This window comes from Prorops nasuta, unplaced genomic scaffold (genome assembly GCF_024137725.1).
Source record: "Prorops nasuta isolate Cenicafe-Biocafe unplaced genomic scaffold, Cenicafe_Pnas_1.2 PNAS00005, whole genome shotgun sequence".
NCBI classification, from domain to species: Eukaryota; Metazoa; Arthropoda; class Insecta; order Hymenoptera; family Bethylidae; genus Prorops; species Prorops nasuta.
This window is the reverse complement of record NW_027116802.1, coordinates 347098-361721: the sequence shown is the minus strand read 5'-3', so window position 1 is coordinate 361721 and position 14624 is coordinate 347098.

Below are 14624 nucleotides of genomic sequence, written 5' to 3'. Positions count from 1 at the left end.
ATAATAAACATGTTTTTTGTTTTGACTCCAATTTTTCACAATGGATTTTAAATCCCACCACAATAAGTTGTGGATTTATTAAATGGGCTGCTTCAGTTAAAGCCTGGACCTTCAATATATGGCTTATATCAATTTTTCAAAATAGTCATTAGACATTAATAGTTATTGACTTTATCAATAAATATTATGTTTATATAGACTCCATGCACGGGAAACCACCGAGTAATTTAATAAAAAATTGTAGCAGCTTCATCGAGAAATTGTTTAAAAGAAAAGATATTCCATTTCATTGGAATAAATGGACTTTGTGCATTCCAAAACATATTCTTCATCAAGGAAGTAAATTAAATTGTGGTGTACGCTTGATGTTATGGGCATATATATTATTAAATGGGCAAGAATTGGAGTTTTCAAATAGTTACATGGACCTCATAAGAAAATGGATTTATTTTAAATTATTTAACGCAAATGGGTTACAAAGAAATGAAGTTAAAAAGAAAAGTATTTATGATTTGCCACCAGATAACATGGCTATAAAGTCAGAAATTGATAAAATGCAAATAACTGATTATATACCATTACCAAATATACCTAAATGTCAATTAAAGACAATGTATTATTTCAGAGATTTAGTTAAATCTATTACAGAAAGGTACACATTATAAACAGACATAGATATGTAAATGTACATTTAATATGAAATAACAAAAAAAAAAGTAATATAAATAAGAAATAAGAATATAATAAGTAAATAAACAGCGCTCATGCGATGAAGACATTGTAGGTACATTATTGTACAGATGTGCAATATGTTCATCCAATGTTGGAGCATGAGCGTTAATATAAATTAAAAAAATATAACGCTCATGCGATGAAGACATTTTGTTGTTGGAGCAGGATCGTTAATATAAATTATAAAAATATAACGCTCATGCGATGAAGGCTTTACGTTGGAGCAGGAGCGTTAACATAATTTAAGCAAATATAACGCTCATGTGATGAAGGCATTATTAGAGTAGTAGTGTATTAACACTAAACTTACCGTGGATTTTTTATACACGTTTGTTTACATCTAAAAAGTATCTTTTGACCGCCAAATGGTAACTTTAACGTTAATGTGCATTACACCCGTTGAATGTTTGAGCAAGAGCGATTACATAAACCAATAATATGTAATGTTCATATACAAGGTGTTTATCTAACGGCGGAATATAGGATTGTGTTATTTGACTATAGCACTGAAGCACTTACTATACATTAACATAATTAATAAAAGCGTAGATAGTTAAGTTTTAATGATTACATTAGTTTAATTGCTTCTATTATTCATTATAAATATCATTTTACTTAATTAATCTTGGTGACTACGAATAATACTTAAATTAAACGGAAAACAGTAATTTGACTATAGTAAAAAATACTATAGTCAAATAACACGAAATCTCCTATGATCCGCTGTTAGAGAAACACCCTGTATTACAAATATAATTCTACTTTTCATTTTAAAATTAATTTTCTATATCGTACTGTACAAAGTTATCAGGGGAAATGAATTTTTCGACGAAGCTGAAGCTAGCGGCCGATTGCTAGCGGTCGATGCGAGCATTATTTTCATAACTGTACACGTACCATGTTATGCGCCGCGTAAGTAGAAAACGTATATCCCATAAAAAACAGACTTCGCCTGTAAAACAAGGCGGCCAGTACATAAACCATCCAGCATAAATAATATAGTAATATTATCCAATTAAAAGAATAGTGAAATCCAAATATTAGGCAAGTATATATTTTCACCTTAGCAAAAGTTATATTCTCGAAAAAAAAGGAACGAAAAAGTTACTTGCCAGGCCCGTAATGTCCATGGACAGTGGGAAATTGAATCGTGTGTAAGATTCAGCTATAGCATTGTATAGCAAATTTCATTTTAATATACAGAGTGAAGTTAGCCGAACCACATACGATTCTATTTCTCACTGTGCATAGATATTACGGGCCCGGCAAGTAACTTTTTTGTTCCTTTTTTTTCGAAAATTTAACTTTTGCTAAGGTGAAAAAATATACTTGCCTAATATTTGAATTTCACTACTTTTTTTAATTGGATAATTTTACTATATTATTTATGCTAGATGGTTTATGTACTTGCCGCCTTTTTTTACAGGCAAAGTCTGTTTTTTGTGGGATTTCATAACGTTTAGTAAAAATATAATATAAAAAAAATTAAATAATTCTTTTAATTTTTCTACAGAATTTATAGAAAATTTCCACATTTCTCATTTTTTGAAACAGCAGCGCATATCTAATAAAATAATATATATTAATATTGAAAAAATATCACAGTCAACACCTTGAATTTATTGATATTTGTAATGCATTCTGCATAAATGAACTTCATAATTAATGCCCCGGTTATTACTTTAATGTTTTCTGTTTCACTATAATAAAAGTTTGATCAAATTTTTCATAATCAATAAACATAGTTTCCACATATAAAAATAATTAAGTAAAATGTATGTTTTAATTAATTTACATTTTCTGTTTATCAACATTTGACTTTTTACCACTATCTGACCTTGCCAGACTTCACTAGTTTCATCAGCTGCTTGAGTTGATACTGGGGCAAGACTGGACAAGCAATTCGCAAAGCTTTGAATAAGCTACAATCAAGCATATATTCAAAGTTGACATTGTCGTTTTGCATACCACGTTTCTTTTTAGCACCAATTACTGTCACATTTATGCTGCTAATTCTTGACAAAGGTGACATAGGAGATACATTGGCGAGTCGTCCTTATAACATTTCCTGTGCCAGAGTCCTCAAATGTTCGTTTCGCTAATTTCTATACACTGTTGAAATTGGTCGGATTTCTGGTGCTGCAAAATGGAGTGGAAACCATTAATTTTTGCACTGAGTCCCAATTGAGAATAAACGTGTATTTTTTCATCCATACCAATTACCAGTATACTGCCTTTGGCCTAGAAAACTGGCATAGGTAACAGAGGAAAAAAATCAACAGTTATTAACTCAATTTTACAGAATTTCATCCAATGAGTCTCATCCTTAAATTATGGCTGAGCAATGGATGATGTTTTTCTGGATATTGGCTTTATCTTACTTTGCCAATTTTTCAATGCTTTCATCTATGCCTGTTTCAAGTATCAGAATACAGGAGTGAAAAGCCCTATTGTTGATTCAACTCCAATAGTCAGTATGTGTGCGAACCTTCCTCCTTGGATTTTTAATTCAATTGTATCAAATGTATTTAAGTCAAAGCACAAGTATTACTATTTACTATAATACACTTGCACAGTGACTGTAAAATACTAAACGATAACATCTGAGTAAACCTAAAATTAAATTCATCATTTAACGATCTTAATCTTCAAAGAAAATAAATTTTTGAAGGAATATGAAGCATCTCAGTTACTTACCAGTATTTTATGTTGCCCCATCTCCATTTTCTTTATTGCTTGGTGACCTAACTTCTGTAATATTTGGTTGTCTTCGCATTTTTGTAAACATTTATTATCGTAAAATTAGCTTAAATCCAAACACTAGTCAACTTGTACTTTACGTAGATGAAGGTTCATCGGAATGCCTCATATTTTTCAAACAAGCATTAGTATAATTAAGTCTGAAATATTTGTTTGCATAAATGATATAACCTATCGAACAATTGTTATCCATATCAGTTTAAAAAGAGGAAAAGTTAAACATAAATTTTATTAAAGATTTCAACACCTGGAAGTCTAGCATATGATTATTAAATACCTTAACAATTTCTTTCAATTAATATCCTCCTGATAATGACCGATGCACATTAATGTTGAAAATATGCTTCTCATTGGCACATAGTCGTAAATATTAATCTTATTTAATCCAGTCAGCTCTATCCTCATCAATGAATATGAAAATGTTCTGTTTTAATTTAATCTAAAAAAGAAATACCCCCTCCCCCCCCCCCACAAAGTACCACAAAGTATACTACATCCTGTATTATAAAATATAATGTTATACTTATCTAATTCGCGAATCCTTCAGTCACTGTTAATTGAATTATTTGTGATTGTAGACATTAATAGATGCAATATCGCAACACGATGAATAACCTCACTGCATTAACTAAAAATAAACATCACATTACAATTTACACAGTTCAATATAGTCGCCGAATTGACAGTTCACAACCATATATAGTTTGGTCGTTGAGTATATTATGTTTTGGAAGCGTTGTGAAAATGACGTCATTTTTCTTAGCGACTAACTTCAGCCTGAGACATACACTCTGGCTGGAGAAGAAGAAGATTATGAAGGAAAATTTTATTTTCGATATATATATAGCTAACAGAGTATGAGATCTCTGGATTGCGTGAACCGATTTTGATGTTCTTAGGCGCAAATGAAAGCTTTTTCAAAACCATTTTAAAAAAAGCTTTACTTAAATAATGGCAATAGATTATTTGCGGATAAAATCGGTTTGAAAATTGGGACGCCCTAACTAGGTGTATAAGAGAGTAGTGCCTGGACGGTGGTATAGGCATGACTTTTTCTACATTTATGTACTTGCCGTCGAGACACTACCGTGCCTTTTGATATCAAGTAACACGGTAGTGTTACGCGGAAAGTAATTTAAAGAGCCGCGCGACACTACCTACTTTTACGCCAAGTTTGGACTCACGATTTTTCCGATGAATATATTTTCCGATCGGTTCATATAATGAAAATTTTAATGAAACTTTTGTCATATAATGTTAAATAAGATTTAGTATGAGACCGCAAACGTTTAAATCGGTTCACGCAATGCTGAGATCTCACGATTACGTTCCACTAATAGCTCAAAACATTTCTCTCATTTAGCGTTTCTTCTCTTCCCGACCAAAATTTTGGTGTCTCCATCGGACCTCTCAATCTTACACGTTTAAGCGTTATCTTCTGTCCTTTACTTTTGCTCTTTCGAATGTGTTGGTGCTATAGATGTGAAACTGATTCCAATATGGCCGCAACACAGGCGCGACGTATATGTAGTATCCATCGAAGTGTTTGTTTTGATAGTATGATTCGCAAGTGAGTTTTCCACGTGAATTCATAATTAAAATTTGGATGCATCAATTATATGGCAGTGATCCAGAAATCAATTAGATAAGTATTGTTTGTTAGAACAAATATTTAAATATTTGAGCAATGGTACTTTGTGGTTTCTTTGTTTTATAGGTTACAGGAAATAGAGTGACTAATAGAAAACCATGCGTTTATAAACGCTCATCACATTCCAATTAATAAAGTAATTGGTAACAAAATGATGCCAAAACAAGGAAAATAGTTGTGGTATAGTCTATAACCCTTAATACGCAGATTATTTAGGTTAGTTTCAATGCATCTTGAAGACAAATTAAAAGTTAAATAACATTTTTCAATATCTGATTTTTATTTACTCAGTTTTAATATTAAATATGTTTATCAATATTATTATTATAGTATGTGTTTTCAAAATTACAGATTGTGTTAGCAAAATGCAGAAAGCAGATGAACGAATGGCAGATCGAACAGCTTACATATATAAAGTTATGCAGAAACAAGAATTAAACATACATTGATCTTTTGTGACTAATTTTAATGAGGTTAGAAGGTTGTATTAATAAATATATCTTCTTTCATCATTTAAATTTGCCATAACTTGGTTTGTACGTATGTTTAAAAATTCAATCTAGATATTTTTATATATTTATATACGCAGTTATATACCAGCATATACTTTAAGCTTACTCAGGTTATTTAGATCAGATATAATGGATTAATATTATCATTGTTTCCTAGATAGCATATTGTTTTAGAAGTATGCAGGAAATAGATGGAATAATCAAAGATCGATGAGAATGATATATATATATATATATATATATTGTAACCGGACAAAACTACGGTTTCGATCGGTTACATAGATTTTGATTTCCGCGCCGCCAGTAGTGCGGTGGCCCAAGTGAGCGTGGGCCCGGACCTGAATCGATCAATGGATCGATGCGAAAAACTTGTTGCGCCGGCCCTGGGCGCGCCTGCGCCCTTTTTCTTTTCAGGACTCGAGCGAGGTGAACCCCGTTGCCTCGTGGCACTTTTTGATAACCCTGGATACAGTAAGGACCGAAAGGAGAATAAAGGACAGGAAATAGAGAAGGATAAAGGAAAGGATTGTGGAAAGGATAAGGAAAGAAACAGGGTAGAATAAAGGCTAAGCGCCGAGTTAATAAAACACAAGGAAATAGCCAGCAAGGAGAAAAGCCAAGGTAAGTGGGAACAAAATCTATTAACCTAACCTATAGGCGCCAGGATTACTCCTTTGGCTTATTTGCTTTTCGTAATCTATGCGAAAGCCTCTTCTCTTGGCGGGGCGTAGTGAGGACTGTTGCTGATGGCGGAGGAATTTTATTGGGGGTTCAGGGTAGCATGTGAACCACATAGGTGGTAGAATATGAACTCATGCTGCTGACATCCAGTTCGGTGAAGGTGAATTGTAATTGAGAAGGCTAATAGGAGATTAATTAGCATAATATAAAGACAATCACCTAGTGGGACCCTCTCCCATCAGCGGTAGGCTACGTAGCCTGTCGGGCAAGAGAAAAGAGAGGTACAAGGCAAGTACCTGGGGCAAGCGAAGCCCAAATATTCTTTCCACCAGGTCCTGGAGAGTTATGTGCAAACAATCCAGTATAAGAAATAGTATTAACTGACAAGCCAGTCAGTAGTAGGAAATATGCCAAAGGAACATTAGTCGAAGTGGGTACTCATCGGAGAAACCAGCCTTGGGTGGGTTACGTAGTGCCCGCATATGAAAGGAAGGACAATGCGAAGAGAAGAATATACTGCGAAGGACCAGAGGAGGCACTAATGAGGCCACTCCACCAGCCTACAACTAATCCGGGACATTGTATTGAAAATTTAATCAGCTAGTTAACTAAAGGAATATTATACAATTTGAGTAGCGTAGACTCATGTACCTTGCAACTGCATTGTAATTATATTAATGTCTAATATGTTGTACTAAATAGGAAGTTGCAAGAGGTTAAAATGTACATAATTGTCATTAGTGTTCTTACTAGTATAGAGTGGTATATTTGGATATAAAGGAGCAGAATAATAAATAGTAAAGGTTGAAAGTAATAATCACTCTAATTTAATTGTACTTGTTAAATGCGTGGGCAGGACTCAAATCTAAGAGAACTCAAGCCAGGAAGGCCGCGGACTGGTCTATAATAAAATAGGCCTGGCGCCCAAAAAAATTTAAAAGTATTAAATCATAAAGTCCGTGTGCATTGTGCCTGTCTGGCGTTCACTCGCCTTTCCCTTAGTGAATATCCGCGATAGGTTACAATATATGTTTATCAAAGGATAGATACAAGGACCAGCTTAAAGTGCTATGTACATTAGTATACATGAGTATACATTAATTCCAGTAAACATACTTCGTTTGAATTTTTTTAAATGTATACCTTATTTATTAAGATATACCAAAAATTGAAAATTTGTTATACTTAGATATTTATGAGGACTATTCTTGTGTCATAAATTAATTAATATAAATCGTATACATTGTATTTTTTTTGGTATACATTAATTAAAAGAGGTAATTTTATTATTTTTGCATTTTCTTAGCATGATGTATACTAAATTACAGGTAATTTTATATATTTATTGTATCTATTATAAAGTGATAAATTTGAGTGCCATGTAATCAATTTTCAAAATTCCAATGAAAAATGAGTGACCCAATAGACGTGATACTAATAAGTTCTGGACTCGTTAAAAATCATGAGAAATATTAATTTTTTGGAAAACTATTCAAATAATAATAATAGCTCTTTAAAAATCTAATAAATAATATTATCTTTTTGACCTTTTTATAACTTTGATTAACCCAGTGATCAGCAACTTCTAATTTTTAAACGGAATCCCCTATTTCTTATTGCACATACTTGTAACTTAATTCAAAATGTATCCAAAACACTAAACAATGATGTCTTTCTTCCAGTCTTTTTCTAAATATATAAACTTTTAAATTATAAGAAGATGAAGGACTATATGTGTTTACGTATAGGTGTCACGTCCATTAGATCAACCAAACACACACTTATAACATTATTAAATTAAGATATCTAGAGAGCGACTGAATTAAATTACAAAGTAACGTAGTATATTGGAAGACTCTTGAAATAAGTTGTGAGTATATGCAATAAAAAATATATTATTCTATTTAAAAAAATGTCAAGTTGACTTAGACTTCATCATCAATGTCTACCTCTAGGTCAAACTAATAAAGCTAATATACAAGGTGCTCCATTTTATATGCCGCAACGAATTATCTCAAAAAATACATATAATAATACAGAAAAATATTTGAAACAAAAGTTGTTTGTCATCAAAAGGGACATAATGTAACACCCTTGGTTTTACCATGAAACGTCATTTAAATGCTAGGTAGAGACTACTTTTAGTCTATTAAATGGAAACTCCTAGGGTGTTTCACGTAAAACACCCCAGAGTTTAGATACAAAGTGACACGTATATCTCTTCAACTATAAGAAATGTTCAATTTTTTCATATGATCTTTTTGAAAGCAAATAACATAGGTTACGAAAAGTTCCTGTGCAAAAATTGAATATCTCTTATTGTTGAAGAGATATACGCGTCAGTTTGTGTCTATGTTTTGAGGTGTCTTACGTGAAACATTCGTATGATATGTCACTGTACTTTCTGTTTAGTGGGAAAGTGATCATCAATATGCCGTTTGCTTTGTGCTACAGAGTTTCCAGAGATGCGAAAGATCATTTTTCTCATTCACGTCCTATATTTAATTTCCTCCTTCAACATAGCTCCTATAAAATTTGGTAGATTTAAAGAACATTTGTAATGTTTAAAAATGGAATAGGTTGGAAAATGTGATGATTTAAAACTGTTCCAAAACGGTTCCCATTTTAATTGACTTACGAAGTTAAGCATTATTATATATAAGCAGTTAACGGAACCAATGAATTTAATACAACGATTGAAGTCAGTACCATCTAAAAAAGCTTCAATTTTAATCAATATTCGTTGGTAACGTAAATTAATTGCTAGAGATTTTGTTCGAAAAAAGAAGGTACTAAGACATGCGATAGTTCCATGCAGTTTTCACTAACAAGTAGCCATATAAAGTAACGAATATTTATTAAGATTGAGGCTAATTTACATGGTTCCGACTTCTATCATTATTAAATTTATTGGTTCCTGTATTTATCTGTACATAGAAACGCTTAGATATGTACTATACGTAAAATCAGAACCGATTTTCCAGAGTCATGAAATTTTCTCGCCTCATTATGTGACTTATCAATCTATATCACTCTAGGAAACGAATAAGCGACGGATAGCTTTATTTTGAAGAAAAACGCTCATTGGCTGAACTTTTTAGTATAATCCTTTGAGGAATACCTACTGTGCGAAACAATGTCCCAAGTTGGCTCCGAACCTGTGGTCAGAAGGGAAGGTCTTATTCTAGAATAAAATATTCAAAGCCAAAGATAAGAGGTAAAAGGCGTTTTTATTTAAATAAATAAAATGTACAAAAATTTTACAATATATTTACAAAAGAACCGCTAGACTAAAATGATCGACTTCCTGGGGAATTTGTTGTCGTCAAATTCTAGGGAATTTCGGTAACCGAAGATTCCCAAGAACCCCAGAGACTAGAATTCCCCAGAAAGGAGCGCGAACTTATAAACTCCCGGACTGGACAATTTTCCCTAGGGTATTCCCTAGTAAATTACCCAGCCACGGGAGGGAGCGAAGTTGGAGAAGTGGTTTTAGGGAAGGGGAAGTCCCCTTACCCTTCAGCCTCCTTCTCCAAGAGCTATGGTGGCTCCGAGCCACCCCAACCCCTAGGGTGATTCTACCCCTCCCAATACCCGACTCTGTCGAGAGCCCTGAAGTTTAGGGTCGAAACACTGGGTCCGAGGTAGTCCTCGGAGGCAGTGTGGAGGGGAAGGAGAGGGTTAACTTCTCCCGGGAAGTCCCCGGAGAAATCTCCTTTAGGAGTGAGGATATTGCCGCAGAGGGGTAGTCCCCTCTTGGTAGGCGGTGGGTGGTGGGTGATACTTACCAAAGTATGGTACCCAATGAGTTCGCCAGTGGAGGCGCTCTTGAATGGCCGTGGAGGCGCTGCCGTGGAGGCGTCAAAGTTGCCGTCTAGGCGTCAAAAGATGCTGCTGTTGCTGCGGTTAAGGCAGCGGTCGAGCAAGGCTGAGGTGCGATGGGTCCTTATCAAGGACCCATCTATATAATTCCGCGGCACGAAACTTGCCAGCGAGAGAGCTGCTCGTGGCGCTGGCCACCTAGTGGTCAGGCGCGCAAGCTGTGCCGCGGCCCCGACGCGCCAGGGCCTGTAGACGCGCAAGCGCGCCGCGGTGCGAGATAGAGAGAGACAGGTGGAGCGGCTACACGCTGTTGGTCTAGCCGTCCCCTGTGAACGCAATAGAGACAGGGAGATATAGCAAAAATGTGGAATCTACTTCTCAGCATTGTTGCTCCTCCCGATCTCGAACACCTACATGTATCAAAAAATCAAGACTTTACACCTTTTCTGAAATACCTCATCGGTTACAGGATGCTAATCTTACATCACAACAATTAATCGTGGTACGGAAGTATCTAATTGACATACAATTTATATTGGTTAATCAACGAATTAAAAAGTTTATGAATGGTGATTAATTTGGTGGAGAAACCCGTTTTTGTATTGCACATGATACGTTTATTTTAATGCTACAGCTCTCACTCCCTACACTGTTTCCATACACAAAGAATAACATAGTTTCATTTAAAATAATCTTTTGCGCACCGTATCATCATTCCATCTAGTCTTTTTTATAGTTTTGCAAGTCGAAAATATATTGTTAACGTCAGAGAAGAATAGAATGAAAAATATAATGATCTGAAGCTGTTCAAAAATGGTTCTCATTTTAATTGACTTACAAAGTTATACATTTTATATATAAGCAGTTAACGGAACCAATGGATTTAATACAAGGATTGAAGTCGGTATCGTCTAAAAAGCTTCAATTTTAATCGAAATTCGTTGATAAAGTGAAATTATTTGCTGGTGATTTCATTGGGTACAAGCAAGGTACAAAGTCATGTAATGGGTCTTGGAGTCTCGCAAATAATTAGCTTTATAAAACAACGATTTTTATTAAGAGTGAAGCTATTTTACATGTTCTGATCTTGACCATTTTATGTATAAGCATGTTAATTGCTATAATTGTTATAATATCAAAAGGATTGGTTTTTTACTGCCTGTAATATCAGCATTGATTTGGAAATACATATTTTCAAATTGTGAAAGCTTAAAATTTTGACTGTATATGTTTATTTGCAAATATGAACATTTGACTGCAGCTCACAATTATTAACTGTTAATTCTAAATAACTCTGTGTTTTATCTTGCAAATCTTTTAAGTCTCTTTAGATTAGGACTTTTAGTAGATTGAACGCCAAGGAATTTGTGTTTTAAACTAAAATAAAATATATTCATTAGAAGCTTTGTTTTTTACACTGTGCTTACAATATTATTGTAACTTTCTCATCTCTTAATATATTTATGCATGAAAATAAAACTAACATTTTGTTTGAATTGTACTTTTATCAAAATGTATAAAATACCATAATATATATTAATTTTTAAAAGAACTGTTTTATAAGAATAACTTCAATGTTAATAATCTTTTCGCTTTTTTTTCTGATTATTAACCCATGTTTTAATTGCTGCAGAATTTCGCGTAAAAATATCTGGATATTTTTTTTTTAAATCTTGAATTTCTTTAAAAGATGGCAAAGTTCTGGTTTTTATGTGGCTTCCAAATTCTTTCAAAGCAATTTCTTTTTCTTCTTCATCCCAGCGTTTACGGCAGCATTTTCCATATGGAGAAGCTAAATATAAAGATTGAAATAATATATGACTAAACAAACTTGCATGCGGTAAGTATTAGAGAAATGTAATAATAAAAGGAAATAACATATACAGAGTGTTTACTTTAATAAGCTCCAGACAGTGGACATAAAGACTCATTTATTTATCTGATCATTTTTTCTATTTAGATTTAGAAATATATTATAGTTACGGATAAAAATTATTTTGTGTCAATATGTTCATGCTCTGGGGTATTTTAATGTAAAAATCCTGTATACAAGTATGATGTATATAATAAGCAATATGTGAATCATAGTTTCCTTAAAAAATTGTGAGTAAATATGTTTAATGAATTTCTTTTATCCCATTAACAATTTTTCATTAATTTATTATTAACTTAGGCAATGCGAATGCACGAGTAGAACAAATAATAAGAGCGAGGAAAAATATGTGAGAAATGAAAATAGAGGCTCCTTCCGATTCAGTTACTCCCGCAGGTCCTGCCAATATAAAACTAAATTTACAAAACAATATCCTTCAAAACTGACAAAATGACAAAATAACTTACACTGTAATTAAAATATGTAAAATTACATAATTAAATTGTGTCAAAATTTGAGCCACAATAGAATTGTATGTTTTTACGTAGTATACTAAATTAAATCCTATATGTATAAAAAAGGATTATAAATTTTTTAATGTAGTGTAAAATCACAAAAATTTATTGTTCCACAATTTTTGCTTGAATTTAATTGTTTAATTTTGCAATTTATTTGTAAGTTATTAAACATTTCTACTCATCATTTTTAAGGAATCTTTAAACAGAATAACGCCTATCATATTCTTTACTTAAACATAGATTTTGCAAACCAAATACTTGTATATTATTGTTCCATATTTCATGTTAAACGTAAAATACTGAATAAATTAATAATAATCATCTTACTTGATCGTTTTTGTTTATCGAATTCTTTGGCGTTAGAGAAGATGATAAATTATTTGCAACATGTAAGTCATCGTCTTCAGAAAATGTATTATTTTGGTTGCTATGATTCGCCGACAAATCTTGAGCTTCTGATATACATATATCTATGTTTCTACGCATTCTCTTATTAAGCAGATCATCTACATCGCTTGCTAAATTTACCAAAAGAACAAAATATAATGAAGCCGATATTTGAAAAGGATATAATTAAATTTAAAAAAAGTACCATTTTTCGGATCGTCTCCATCATCACTTTCGTCGCTTATATTTTCGCCATGAACAACTTACAATATCTTAGAAATCTGTAAAATTTCATTACTGAGAATCGGTTGCCTATAATTGTGTTTATGTATATTTTCCGCGTGTCCCATGAAAGTCGCTAAGTCAGTGATTTCGTCATCTCTAAGATGTAACGAAGAACATGTAGTAGCTAAATGCTTCCTAAGGTTCGTACCACGTAATGTGTCTGGGTTAAACGCTCCACACTTCTCAGAAAATTTGGTCATAATAAAATATGCTATCAAATATTTGTAGTCCCCTTTAAGAACTCCAGGTATGCCAAATAAATACGGGTTTTCTTATGGACTTTGGCAGTATCACGATATTTTAGAAGGATTTGTATACTTTTCAGGGCTTCTTGAGTTAGTAATATTGAAACTGTTCGGTCTAATTTTCCTCGTATATTAAAACGTACATATTTCATAGCTGTTATTTTTTCATCTTCTGATAATTTTTTATAAGAATCGCCAATAGTTTTTTCATTGACTGCCTCATAATTCTTAAAATCATCAACAAAATACCGTTCAATTTCACCTGCCCTGCGTCTATTAAACAGTTGAATTGATATCATTGTACACTCTGCTAGATTCCTCCATGCAACGTAAGAGAAGTTTTCTTTAATACATTATAGGAATGACTCATTCCATCAGATAGAAACCTAATTAGCTTCTGTATATCTGACCGATGTGGTAGCAACTTCTTATTTTGTCTTTTATTTTGAAACTGCGTTTCAATCGCTACTTGTGCAATGGAAGAAGAATAGTCTTCAACTATTAATTTTAGAAATCTTTCTGTTAGGTCTATTTTATCTTTGTCATCCCTCAATATATAAATTGTTATAGCTCTTCTACTGATTTGCTTTAACAGAGTACCCAATGAAGTGGCCAAATACGGAGTTTTGAAACCGTTGCCTGAATCATTTATTCCAGCCATAATTTGTATTGTTTCAATACATAATTTGTAATGTTTCGGATGTAAAACTCCGAATAGATCGTTAATACTGCTATCTTTTCTCTTCATTTCATACAAAAATCGTCCAATTTGTCTCAATTTTTGACGTATCATGTCAAAGAAGTGGGGATCTTTGTATTTATCACATAATTTGTTTGCGAAAAGTACACATAATTCATCGTATCGTATTGTTCTTATAATCTCATCGTCTCGTAGAGTAGGGAATACACGTTTCCGTAAATTATCACACGCCACTTCATGTAGTCGGCTTGTAATTTGCCTTGATTTGGTCAAAATATTTCTATTATTTTTCGAACTTTTTTTATTACAAACACGATAATGATATCGAAGTGCTGATTTTGCGTATGAGCCCCTACATTCTGGGCAAACAGCAAAATCTTTCGCCAATTTATTACATTTTTGGCTAGGCCGTCGCATCACTTAGAGTTCCCCTTTATTCGCCTGTGAATTCGTATTAT